Source organism: Pogona vitticeps, chromosome 4 (assembly GCF_051106095.1).
Source record: "Pogona vitticeps strain Pit_001003342236 chromosome 4, PviZW2.1, whole genome shotgun sequence".
NCBI classification, from domain to species: domain Eukaryota; kingdom Metazoa; phylum Chordata; class Lepidosauria; order Squamata; family Agamidae; genus Pogona; species Pogona vitticeps.
In genome coordinates, this window is record NC_135786.1 from 163,594,261 (window position 1) to 163,607,520 (window position 13,260).

The following is a 13,260-nucleotide window of genomic DNA, read 5'->3' on the forward strand; positions in this document are numbered from 1 at the left end:
TTAAAAGATTTACAAACTAGATACTGTAAGTAGAAGTGACTACACATTTTCTCCTCATCTTTCCACTTCTTATGATCCCTTGAAAAACTGAAAATGGGAAATGTAGCTGAAATTTTATCAAGACATGGTATATAACGTAAATTGACAAATACTACACATTTATTTGAAGAGTAACATAATCAAAGTAAAGCAGTGTCATATCAGAAGGTGCTATATATTATTAATGTTAATGTCTAACCTCGCTGTAAAGATGTACATCATTTTTGCTTCATAAATTTTACGTCTCTGACTGTTTACAAATGAAGAAGATACTCCTTCTGTAGGATGCTGGTGACCTTCAAGTGACTATTAATCTCACAAATATTTAGTGGGAATAAGAACATAAAAAGAGCCCTGCTGGATCAGGCCAAGGGCTCATCTAGTCCAGCTTCCTACATCTCACAGTGGCCCCACCAGCTGTCTCTTAGAGCTGTGGTCCCCAACCTTGGGCCCCCAGATGTTCTTGGACTTCAGCTCCCAGAAATCCTGGCCAGCAGAGGTGGTGGTGAAGGCTTCTGGGAGCTTTAGTCCAAGAACATCTGGAGGCCCAAGGTTGGGGACCACTGTCTTAGAGCACATGAGATAACTAGATCCCTGTCTCCTGATACCCCTCCCCCTGCATCTGGCATTTGGAAGTACCTTCCTTTTAAGCCTGGAGATTATACATCTCCATCATGGCTTGTAACTTTCAATGGACTTTTCCTCCAGAAATCTGCCCAATCCCTTTTAAACGCATCGAGGCCAGATGCCTTCACCACATCCTGTGGCAAGGGGTTTTACGGACTAACAACATGTTGGGACAAGAAATATTTTCTTTTGTCAGTTCTCACTCTCCCAACAATTGGAGTGGATGTCCCCTGGTTCTGTTATTGCATGAGAGGGAAAATAGCTTCCCTCTATCCACTTTATCCATCCGCTGCATAATTTTATACATCTCAGTCATGTCCCCCCTCAGGTGCCTTTTCTCTAGACTAAAGAGCCCCAAACTCTGTTGCCTTTCCTCATAAGGGAGGTGCCCCAGCCCAGTCATTATTTTAGTCGCTCTGTTCTGCACCTTTTCCAGTTCCACTATGTCTTTTTTGAGATGCGGCGATCAGAATGGTATGTAATTCTCCAGGTGCGGCCTTACCATCATTTTGTACAGTGGCATTATAATGTTGCCTGTTTTATTTTCAATCCCTTTTTTAATGATGCTTAGCATGGAATTGGCCTTCTTCACTACTGCCACACACTGGGTTGACATTTTCATCGAGCTGTCCACCAGCACACCAGGATCTCTTTCCATGGACAGCTCAGAACCCTATATACTTTATGTTTCACTAAATTCAGTCAGAGTAGCTTGCAAACAGTTAAATTTAGGATTTTAGTGTAAGTCCTAAACATACAAACCAGGACGTCAGCCCACTTAACTCAGAGGGCCTTACTTGTAGGTAAACACTGACCACAGTCTGAGCAGTCTGACTGTGGTATGGCATACATACAGTCTGGCCTATATATATTTACACAGAAGTAAAGTATACATTTGCTTGAAGATAGTACAATTAACGTTGAAGTGAAGATCCGTGGGGATGGTCTATGTATGTCTTAATGTAAGGCTGCTGTGTTGTATTGTTGCTTTATGCCTCTGAGGCAGAGGATAGTGTTAGCCTTCTTTTTCTTTATGGTGACATCAGTTCATGTTGTTGGGATATATATTACTTTATTATCGCTGTATAAACTGCTACCCACAGTACAACTTGATGATTTGGGTGGGGAAAGATAGGGGCAAAAGTTAATTCAGTATCTACATTTTTAGCTTAGAAATACGTGTTCATATTACAATAAAAGGAAGTGATAATAACCTGTTAACTAATCAATCTCGCTTCATTTTTATGCTGACAGCTCTGGAATCCATGACAATGAAAATGGGGTTATTAATTTTTGCGAAGTAAGATCCATAGTTAAGTCTTGTAGTGAAATATCTTTGTTCAGATTTGGGATGAATACAACTAGTTCTTCATTTTCAGCTCAAGCTTTTCTGTCTTTTGTGTTATTTCACAAGGTATAATCCAGAGTCAACTATGTTTTTAAAAAACGAAGTTTAGAACCAACATCTTACATTCATTTTGAAACTGTTTGTTTATAAGGCAGCAGCATTTTCCTGTACAGTATACTCCCGTCTTTCTTTTTTGATGGTAGGAAAGATATCTGTCTACAAATTTTCCATTACAGGCATTCAAAGCATTCATTAAAAAAGGAAAATTTTATTTCGAAGAAATATGATGTTATGATTTGTTTATTTTTATGTAAGAAACATATATTAGATTTTATTTAGTAAGACGTATTTGAGAAGCAATTGTATTTATTTTAATTGCATGTTACACTTACATGAATAGTATTTTAGCTTCCCAGCTAAGGTAGGGTATGATAGCTAGAGAAATAATCTCTGCCATTGAGCTATGTTCCTTCTTATTTATAATCTATAATTGATAACTGTGGGAAAAATAGTGAAGATATAGCTTAATAAGCCATAATAACATCATTGAAAGTTTGGGTTGCATAATGGTAATGTTTCCTCAACATTATTTTCATATTTTTTTAAAGTGACAGTATGAATGAATTTTTAGGCGTTATGTAGCCTGAATTTGGAGTAGTAGGAGAAGCATCATCAATACAACCAGTACCCCATTATTCTTTTCTCCCTTGTGCTACTTCATCAGCCTGCTTCTCTCCCTCCCACCAATGCTGCCACCTCCTTCTTTTTCCTTTCCTCATGATTCAGCTTAACTTCCACCACTGTCTTCTCCCTGTCTTCTCTCACATCTCACCTTGTCTTGAGTCTCCCTTTTCTTCTGGGCCTAGTCTTGCTGTTTGACCACCATCTGTATAAAGCAGGCCTAGGCGCTTTGGTTGTGACCAGTGCAACTTTACACAAAAGGTTGGTAAGAGGCAGCACTGAAGAACAAAGTGTAGCAGCAAGAGAAAGGGAGGAGGAAGAGGAGGAGGAGGCACAAGGTGAGACATCAGGGGAAGTGGGGGAGGAGGCCGGGGTGTATCAGGGTTTGGGAACAGCAAAATCTGCAGTTCTGGTGTTCAGCATAGCTGCCTGATTCTGAATTGGCAACAGGCTGCCCTTTTTGTTATTCTCTTATTAATCCTGCAGATTTAAAAGAAAAGGCCATGAGCAACCAACTAAGAGTATCTGATAGAATCCTCAAACATAAACTACAACCAGTCTATAATTTTCAGAATTCTTTGAGAGAAGATGTAGAAACTCGCATAAGCTTGTAGTGCAAACAGGACCATAATTTTTGGCAGGTCATGTTGCTGACCAGGTCTTTGTGGAGGACAAAGCACTAGTCAGCAGCCTCCACTGGAATCCATGCACACCCTTCCTTAGGCTTAAGAGTATTATTTCTTCCTCATATACACACCATTTCACTAGATCTGCATAGCAGCAACAATAGAATCCCACAGAGCATATGACTAAAATCTTTGTCCGGTAACATGAAAAGTAGTGTGATAATCAGCATTTTTCAGAGGACCTTTGAACAGAGAAAGCACTTCCACTTTGATCCTTGAGAATGGCCTATTGTGGATCTCTTGGAGGACTGTCAACTCTTTACTGTGTCAGAATGAATGGGAAGTTTTGACACAGTTTAAAGTTTGAATTAGTCTGCTTCTAAAGTTGCTTGTTCCTGTTTACAACTCACTCCATGATTTTTTAAAAACAGAAACTGCAGATTGTTGAAGGGGAGGGGGAATCCATATGCCTCTGCTCTCGTAACTAGTTCTTTTTTCTGTGCTATGCCATATTTTTAGAGATAGGGCAGAAAGAGCAGCAATCACAGTTATTTGAAGAATGCAGTTTCTGAAAAGACAGTGATTTATTTTCAGGCATTATTTTTGATTAAAAGCCACACACAGCTTTTGCTTTCCTTTAAATAGTTCTTCAGGCATGCTGTACTGTATATCAAGCATGAAGAATATATTTCTGTCCAAACCATTAGAATTTAGCATCAAGTGAATGAATGATTACTTAGAATGTCCTGTTTTCTGAGTTCTGTTTTGTGCCACATGCTTCCAGTACAGAGCAAATGTTCTCAAATATTATCATAGCTGGCTTCCAAAGGGCAATTATTTGCCACATGGAGAACCTGAAAACACAAGTCAAGATGGTTTTGCTTGCAGGGCCTTTTTCTTCCAGACAGACAGATACATGGCAAAGCAGATCAGTGGAAAAGAAAGGAAAGCAGCTTGTTTAGATTGCTTTTGTTGTTGTTTAGTTGTTTAGTCATGTCCAACTCTTCGTGACCCCATGGACCAGAACACACCAGGCTCTCCTGTCTTCCACTGCCTCCCAGAGTTTGGTCAGATTCATATTGGTAGCTTTGATGACACTGTCCAACCGTCTCGTCCTCTGTCGTCCCCTTCTCCTCTTGCCTTCACACTTTCCCAACATCGGGGCCTTTTCCAGGGAGTCTTCTCATGAGATGGCCAAAGTATTGGAGCCTCAGCTTCAGGATCTGTCCTTCCAGTGAGCTCTCAGTGTTGATTTCCTTCAGAATAGATAGGTTTGTTCTCCTTGCAGTCCAGGGGACTCTCAAGAGCCTCCTCCAGCACCACAATTCAAAAGCACCAATTCTTCAGCGGTCAACTTTCTTTATGAGGTCAACTTTCTTTTCACTTAAGTAATCCATACTTTTCACAGCCAATTCAGATGGTAGGAGTTATTTGTCAGTTTCATTTGCACTGTAACTACTGGAAAGTGCAGTCCTATGCATTTTCACTCAGAGGCAAATTCCATCGAAGAGGGTTGACCTCTGAGTAAGTAGAGACTGATCCTGTCCATAAAAGTACACGTAGATTCTCATCTAATTCTGATGGCATTTCATCGGTGGAATGGGGGGGGGAGGGAGTTTAGTGGAATCCTAAATGTGGAAGCAGTCCTCTTCACCGCAGTTTAATGTGAATCTCTAAAGCTGAATCTAGAAATGGTTAGGAAAGGTAGAGGGCTGACCAGTGGAGGGGAGAAAAGCTCCACTGTGAGGGTCAGCAGAACATTGGATTCAACTGTCTTCGAAGGACACGCGCAGCATTTAGCTGTGGAAAATGTGGGCATAATTCAGTTCTAGTGAAACATAGTGTAGGGATTGGTAGAGGGCAATTGAATGCCATAAGGATATCTTTCGGAAAGTAGCATGGACTATCTGTTAAATGCTCTTATTTCTCAGCTTGCTTTGCTGCTTGTTCGTTTGAAAAAGGAAGATCAGGGTCATTGCTGTACCAGTGGAAAGGATTCGTAATCTGTTCACTCTCATAAAAGAAATACTACTCCATTCAGGATAAAATGTTTATTCACATTCACTCCAGGTTTGTTTCAAGCCTTTTAAAAACCTATCTAAATAAGTGTAGGGGTAAGGTAGAGGTATTAGATGATCTCATGAACACTTGATGGTGTTGGCAGTATCTGTATTTCTTCAGAATGAGGCTTACGTTTCCAATTGTTTCAGGTGTGGTACTTGGAGTTACAGGTACTGATAATGTTTCAGAGAGATCTGATGGCACAGAGGTCAGGAGAGAGGCAGAGCAGGAAATAGCTGCTTGATTGCTCTTACTTCTTTTGACAGTCAGCTGTAGGAACAAGGAGATAGGCTTGGTAATAGGAGAGGATGTCATCATTTTTCAGTTATCTAGAATGGATTTTTCAAGGCACCTTTTCCAAGTACTTTTAAAAAACCCTATATATATGGGTTGTCTAGCCTTGACCCTAATGCATTTGGCTGTAATACCATGACATCTTAAGCAAGTTTGGGGCATTTCTCAAGATCTCTGGGCATCAGAGTTCATAATAACTGCCATAGGAAGTAATGACCCAAAAAGAACTAATTGATTACACTCACATGTGTTTAGCACAACACTGTAAAAAGACTTGACTCCATCTCAGGCAGTCATTAGGCTTATGGTGACAAATTCCTTGCATCCAAGCCGATTCAACACAGTTGTCCAACCGTGTGCGGAAATAAATACTGCTTTCAGTTTCCCATGGATCATTTTGCAATTTTTTTTTTTTTTTAAGCTGAATCACAGCCCGGCAATCTCTGTGCAAGAGAAACCTAGGTAGATTTGCCTGGACATGCCTTTCCATTCTCTTCCAGAAAGGAAACTGAATCTAGGCCCCTTTGAGCTGTCTTGGCTACCTGACTGAAATACAAAACAAAATATATAATTCCTGAAATCCTGTTTGCTCAACTACTTTGCATAAGGATTATGATGTCACCAGTTGCAACATATTTTTGTAAATTAAACATTTCAAATCCCCCCCCCCAAAATGCTAATGCTCCCTTAGAATCTCTTCATGGGAAAGCTGTTGGGGGCCATGAGATGTGGAGGAATCTGTAATTTCCAAATGTTATAATTAGTGCGATGATTTTACCAGCCATGGTTTTGTTTTGTTTTTGGAAATTAAAGAATCTACCTGCATGCTATGTTCCTCAGTGGATTCCCCATGATAAAAGAGATCCCTAGGAAGCCTCATAATTTTTTGGGTGGTGGAGGTGGAAATGTTTAATTTATGAAAAACCACTGAGGCATCATCAGCCATATATGGAGTAAAGTTGCCCAATAGGAATTCAGCCACTGAATGAAATGGTTAGTAAACATAAACAAAAAAATGGGGGAAACCCCTCAGTAATTAACCCTTAATATCTTATCAACTATTCCATTTAACCTGTAACCTTGCTAAATGATAATTTTATTTGCTATGTGTTCTGTTTCATTTTTCACCTTAGACACTCACCTTCCTTTCTTCTGGATGTTATAGCCAAATACACTTACATGACCAAGGCTGGGCTACCTGATGTGAAAAAAATGTTTGTGTGTGCATTCATATAAACATATAGGTATTTTCCTTTTTTTTCCCCTTCTAATGTAGAGAATAGTGGTATATGCACTCTACAGAGGACACAGCCACCAGTATTTTAATTAAAACGTTACTGACAAGTTCAGTGTTTTCAGATTTCAGCATTAATAGTAACAAGGTCTTTCCCTAATTTCTAACGTTGAACTTTAATTGACTAATTTTTTAACCTGACATTCTAAGCTCTGCAAATACCTGTGCTCCCTCAAATCACATTAAAGCAGGAGCTGTTCCTAGCTATTTCCTGACAATGTGATCTGATTCATAAACACAGTCAGTTCCCATTTTAAACTACCAATAGTCTAGTATAATATAATGTATTATGAATATTATGTTTGCTGTAATACTGCTGCTTCCGGTGTGCCAAACATATATCAAAGTTCTGTCATTTTGTTGACTACTGAGCTTCCTGTTCTATCCCGTTCCTCCTGGGCAACTGACAGTCATGTTGAAATAAAGCAATCCACGGTTCTTGCATTCTTTACATTACCTCTAGTCTTGGCAATATGATATTATGCGTGATCCTCTGTGTGTTTGTGTCTGTATGTGTGAAAATTACTGTCTCTCAACAACATACAATGTGTAGGAATTACAAGACAGATTTCATATGACAAAATGTACTCTCAGAGTTGTATCTGTAGATAATGATCCTGTCATCGAACTTCTTTCTGTCAATATTTCTGTACATCTCTCTCTAATTTTGCCTACAGAGCTGCTTTAAGCATCACTGTTTAAACAGATTTTTTTACTTCTTCATTTAAGTTATCTTACTGCATTTCCAGTATGCAGGAATTAACCTTTCAATGGACATCCCTAAAGCTTGTTAATTCTTTTTCTTGTATCTGCATATTATGAAGTGTTCCAATTATAACAACCACCTACAACTCTATTTTTGTATGGTATTGTTCTGTGCTGTGTGTGCTTGTTCTGTTGTATCATTTGTATGCCTTTTGATTCAGCATTGACGGTCGTAGCGTAATTTTCCTGCTTTTTTACAGCTGCAACATATACAGTAGTTGGTAACAGAGCAATAGCAGTGCTATTTGTGGCAATAGCATTACAGGAAGATTTATAATATATTTTAAGGAGATTGTTCAAATTGAAAGCTGTAACTAATACTGAAAGCAGAGCAAAATTTGAACAGAGAGCTATATGATGAAAACTCAGACCTGATTCAGGTTGGTGATATTGAAACTGGTTTAATTTTAATCTGGTTGTATTTTTCCTAAATCGCTTAATGTAATACAAATGAACCAGTCTTTCTGCTTATTTAGTGCTATTCTGCTTGTTCTATAAAGTGATTTGTTTCCTAAAAGTCCATGGATGTTGTCCTATACAGATCTGACACCAGTCCTTTCACTAAAGGTAGTTCAGGACAGACATTGAAAAGCAGGCAGAGAGAACCAGGTGTAGCAGATTGTTTAAAAATTTAAACCCATGTGCAAAATTAGCTTTCAGATAGATTTATAGCCAGATATTAATTTGGACAGTAATCAAGCAAAGACCTTTCTCTTCAGGCAAGCTTCCCCTTAATAACTGGCTGCCTGAGTGGGGCTTCTAAATGGATGGTTGTGCCTTATGCTTTGAATGTGTTTTTGGCGTTATTTTTGTTTACACTCTTCTAGTGTAGTATTTACTTGATCCTTTTTAGTATTTGCACACTTCCTGTTTCAGTTTAAATACTATCTTTTAATGACGTAAGGCACCTTGGGTCCTTATAAAGGAGAAAGACAGGGTAATTTAAAAAAATAATTAAATACTGTTGCGATGCTATACTCAGTCAGGGACATGAAATAAAAATTGGATTTTATCGTTGTCTGCCTCTACATTTTTTAAATACTTTTTCATCCTGATTTCACATGTATCTATAAGTATAATTGGTTGATTGTTTCATTGACCTGTGATTACTAGTGATATACTGCAGGAGAGATGGTAATACTATTAATAAAGAATTAGCTGAAAAACAGTTTCAGATGGAGCTTAAGATATGTACGATATGTGAATTGTAGTGAGGAAAAAAATGTTAGTAAATGTTAGATAAATGTTTCTGTATCTTGTCTGCATATATTATTTGGATGGCTTAACTATCCTCATTACTTCCTTTGCATGATACAAAGTCACAGCTGGGACACATGTTTCACTCTGAAATTGTCCAGAGTGAAATAAGTGGGTCCCAAGCTAATTAGTGGTATTTTGCTGATAGTGATGGGCTGTAAATGTGCTTGGTCTCTCAGGAAACATTGTTCTCCAGAGATGTAATAACATGACTGTCTGATCAGACAAGAAAAAGTCAATGTCAGGAACACACACAGAACTGCAGATAGTCATCAGATGATTACCTTTCATGTATTTTGTCTGTTCTGAAATTAAATAGTATAAAAAAATCTTAGTGGAATTCCTGTATTATATTTGTGTGCACATATTTCTCTGGGTTTCCTCTACTACTTTTCCTTGGCCTTCTGTCATATTTCACAGTGCTTTACCCTCTTAACTCTATCCTGAGTTATGACTCTTGCTAAATATAATCTCTAATCTCTGGCCTGTTAATCTTCCCATTCATAAAATGATCAACTACTGTATCTTGCCCTTGGAGAACTTCCAGTTTCTCAATTATAGCTTTTACTTTCAGTCTGCGCCTCAGTCTTAGGATGACAGGATGTTTCGAAAATTGTGATATCTCTTAATCAGGTGAAATTTTGCATTCACTTCCAAGTGGTACATCCTGAATCAGAGATTTGTCACTAACAGTAACTGTGATAATAATGAATTTTTCCAGCATAAAGATTCCATTTTGTATCTCTTAAAAACTTTTGCATTTAGGTTCTGCCCTACCGAAAGTCAAGACCCCATCATTTTTTCTAAACTGTTTATATTTATCCATTTAGCTAATTCATAATATTTAGATACGTTCTTAACACTATCTAATGGATGATTTCTCTCCCCAACCCCAACCCCACATTTTTACAAGCAAATCTGTAAGGAGGCAAACTATGCCTCTGCATAATTTAAGTAACAAAAGACCTTAGGTGAGAAAGAAGGATTGAAGTTAGTGTGGGAACGAGACTTAGGAAAAAGAATAAATGATGAAGAATGGAGGAAGATGTGGAAAAGGAGGGTTTTAAGATTTATGTCAGTGAGAAGAAGAGAATTTTTTTTTCAAATTGGGCTTAAGATGGTATTTCACACCGAAAAAAAATGAATAAAATTAACACTAATTATCTGAATGTCTGTTGGAAATGTGAAAAGGAAATCGGTACATACTTTCATATGTGGTGGGAATGTGAAAAAGTACAAAGATTTTGGAAACTAATCTTTAAAGAACTAAATGACATATGTGAAAAAGATATAGAATTTAATCCTGAGATTGCTTTTTTATCAATATTTGAGAATGTGGAATATGTCAAGATTACTAAAGAATTGATTACCAATATATTCACAAAGGCTTGATTTGATTACCAGTTTATTAACAGCAGCTAGACTAATAATAGCTAGGAAATGGAAATCAAAATCTAAATTTCGAATGGACGAATGGTATAATTAAATATGGACTATAGCTTTAAATGATAAGCTAATTTGTAATTCAATGGTTAAGAAAGGAGAGTTGAAATAGAATAATTTTTATGCTATGTGGGGTAGATTTTGGAATATGTGTTAGCAAGAGGAAAAGGGAAAGCTCCAAATCAAAAATCAATGCAGTTCTGGAGAAGAGGACAATAAAAGAAGAAGAAGAATATAGATGGAGGAAGAAGAAGATTATTGCAAGAGGTCCCGTCTATGGTGGTGGGGAACACAGTTAATTTGTATTTTGGCTTATGTGTTTTATGTTTATGTTATAGTTAAAATAAAAAAAATTAAAAACAAAACAATTAGGCTAGGCATTGTAAAACAATGAATCAGAATCTTCTTGAAGATCTCCATGTGGTATGAAGTAGACAGTAGTGTTTATGATTCCCTGTTGTTTAACTTTCAGAACAAAATTACTCTCATATCACAAGTTACACTTGTGTAATTAAGGAAGTTTGAGTAAAATTAAAATTGAAGATTGTGTGTAAAAGGACTGTGAGTTCCGCTTAGTTCTGATACACAACACAAATCTTTGGTTTCAGAAGTCTTTTCTCTCATTTATGAATCTTTGTACTTCCTTCTATTTGGTGGGTGTAAGGGTTCTAATAAAAACCAAATAGAATGCTGTAAGCTTGCAGACTTCCCAGCCCCCTTTCAGGCATTCAGCTGAAGGGAGGAAAATCTCAGACAGTAAAGAAGAGTCTTGAGTTCTATTCCGGCAAAGTGAAAACTGCTGAAAAAATCCTAACATCTGAGAGTAGTAGAATCAGAAGATGGTTGTTGTGGTTTTTTGGGCTCTTTGACCGTGTTCTGAAGGTTGTTCTTCCTAACGTTTCGCCAGTCTCTGTGGCCGGCATCTTCAGAGGAGTGCTGTCCTCCAAAGATGCCAGCCACAGAGACTGGCGAAACATTAGGAAGAACAACCTCCAGAACACGGCCTAAGAGCCCGAAAAACCCACAACAACCATTAGATTCCGGCCATGAAAGCCTTCGCGAATACAGAATCAGAAGAGTTTGAAGGAGATGTTAAGAACCAGTAAAATGAGATTGTGGGTTGTGTAAAGGTAAAGCCAACAATGCAGGGTACTAATGAATGGGCTGGCAGATGGCAAACTGAGGATAGGCCAAAAAAAAAAATATTATTCTAGATTGGCAACTCTGAAAAGTACTTCTGAGGGTCACATTTGACTATACCATGTGTTTAAAAGTATTCCCAAAGGTGGTGAAAAATTTGTTTGTCAATACCTGCTTTTCCTCAACTACATAACTTGCAATCTATCATAGGCTTGAAGTTGTAATTCTTGCACATATCTCTAAAAATATCTCATTATCAGAAGGGAAGTTGGTTAATGGGAGGACATACACATTTCTTTAACATCTTGTTTGACCCCGAGACTGGCTTTTGGCTTTATACTTAGCATCTCTATTCCTGGATGCATAAATGCATTATGCAGTGTTTCTGTATTACTCAAATGAAACTTGTCTGGAAAGACTCACAGGTTTTGGCTCTATGCACAAGTCACACACCCCTCCAACCAAATGTTTAAGAGCAGGGCATGACAATAAAGGTGTTAGGTAGACATAGTGCACTGATAGGCTTTGTTTGTTTATTCATTTATTTATTTTTAAATAGTTTTACTCCACATTTCTCCTTGAAAAGGACCCAAGGCATAGCAATGGAAGACAATATTTAAAGTTGAAAACAATGAGTATACAGTGGTAGTTAGCATAATGAAAAGACTATATTTAAAAATTAAAAGACTATATTTAAAAATTATGAACAGTGAATAAGGAGGCATTTTACACCAGTTAACAGGCAATATTAAGGCAAAGCTCAATAAGTATACAAAATTTTAAAAAATGTCACTCTGAGAATTGGAGAACACAAAAATGGAAAACGCAAGTAGCACTAACAGTCAGTCAAAGCAGTAATGGATAAAGATCTATCTAAAAAGCGCACACATGTGGCTGGTTACAAAGGAAGGCTTGCCTGAAGAGGAAGGTTTTTGGCTGCTTGCAGAAGGATAGCAAAGATGGATAGTGATAGCACCAGATATAGAGTTTAATATTGATATTAAACATATTTTATCACAATGCTCAGGACTGGTCTTCAACAATACAGTTTTAGACATATAATAATAAAAATCTGTAGGCTGATGTTACAGCAAAAAAAAAAAGAGTCAAAATATATCTAATGTTTCTCAGTAGAATATGCCTTCTAACATTTCTTGGTCACAAAATCTATTTTACCAAATCTCATTAATTGATTACCATGGGGTTTCATACCACATTTTGTGAGGGAGAGTAGTAAGGAAAAAAAAATCAGGTGATGACTTCCTTGTTGGCTCTTTTTAGTTACAGCCTTCCTGAAATTCTAACTACAGAATAGAGGCATCTAGTGGTCAGTCTGCATGACTGTAAGTGAAGGTAAAAATGTAAATGTGCAGCACTGTAACCTTGTCAAGCTGTTCAGTTAAAGCAGCTCGTGTTACTTTGGGGCATAGGCTCCGAACATAAGACAAAATGCTGCTTAAATCAGATCAAAAGTCTGTCTAATCCAGAACTGTGTTCCTAAAGTGGCCAGCTAAATGGCTTTGGGAACCCATCACCACCACCAGCAAGACAAGAGAGAGTAACAGCCCTCTCTTTTTGCTTTTCCCCAGCCATTATTGGTAAGAAGCATGCGGCCTCTGATGCTGGAGGCATGGTATACATTATTGTTACAGTGATGAAATTGTCTAATCCACTTCCAAAGCCAT

General features: G+C 37.7%; 1 protein-coding gene across 31 annotated transcripts in view; it reads left to right on the top strand.

Moving 5' to 3' along the window:
- Positions 1-13,260, top strand: part of ATXN1 (ataxin 1) — a 303,188-nt gene that overhangs the window by 199,345 nt on the left and 90,583 nt on the right. The window lies entirely within an intron of this gene.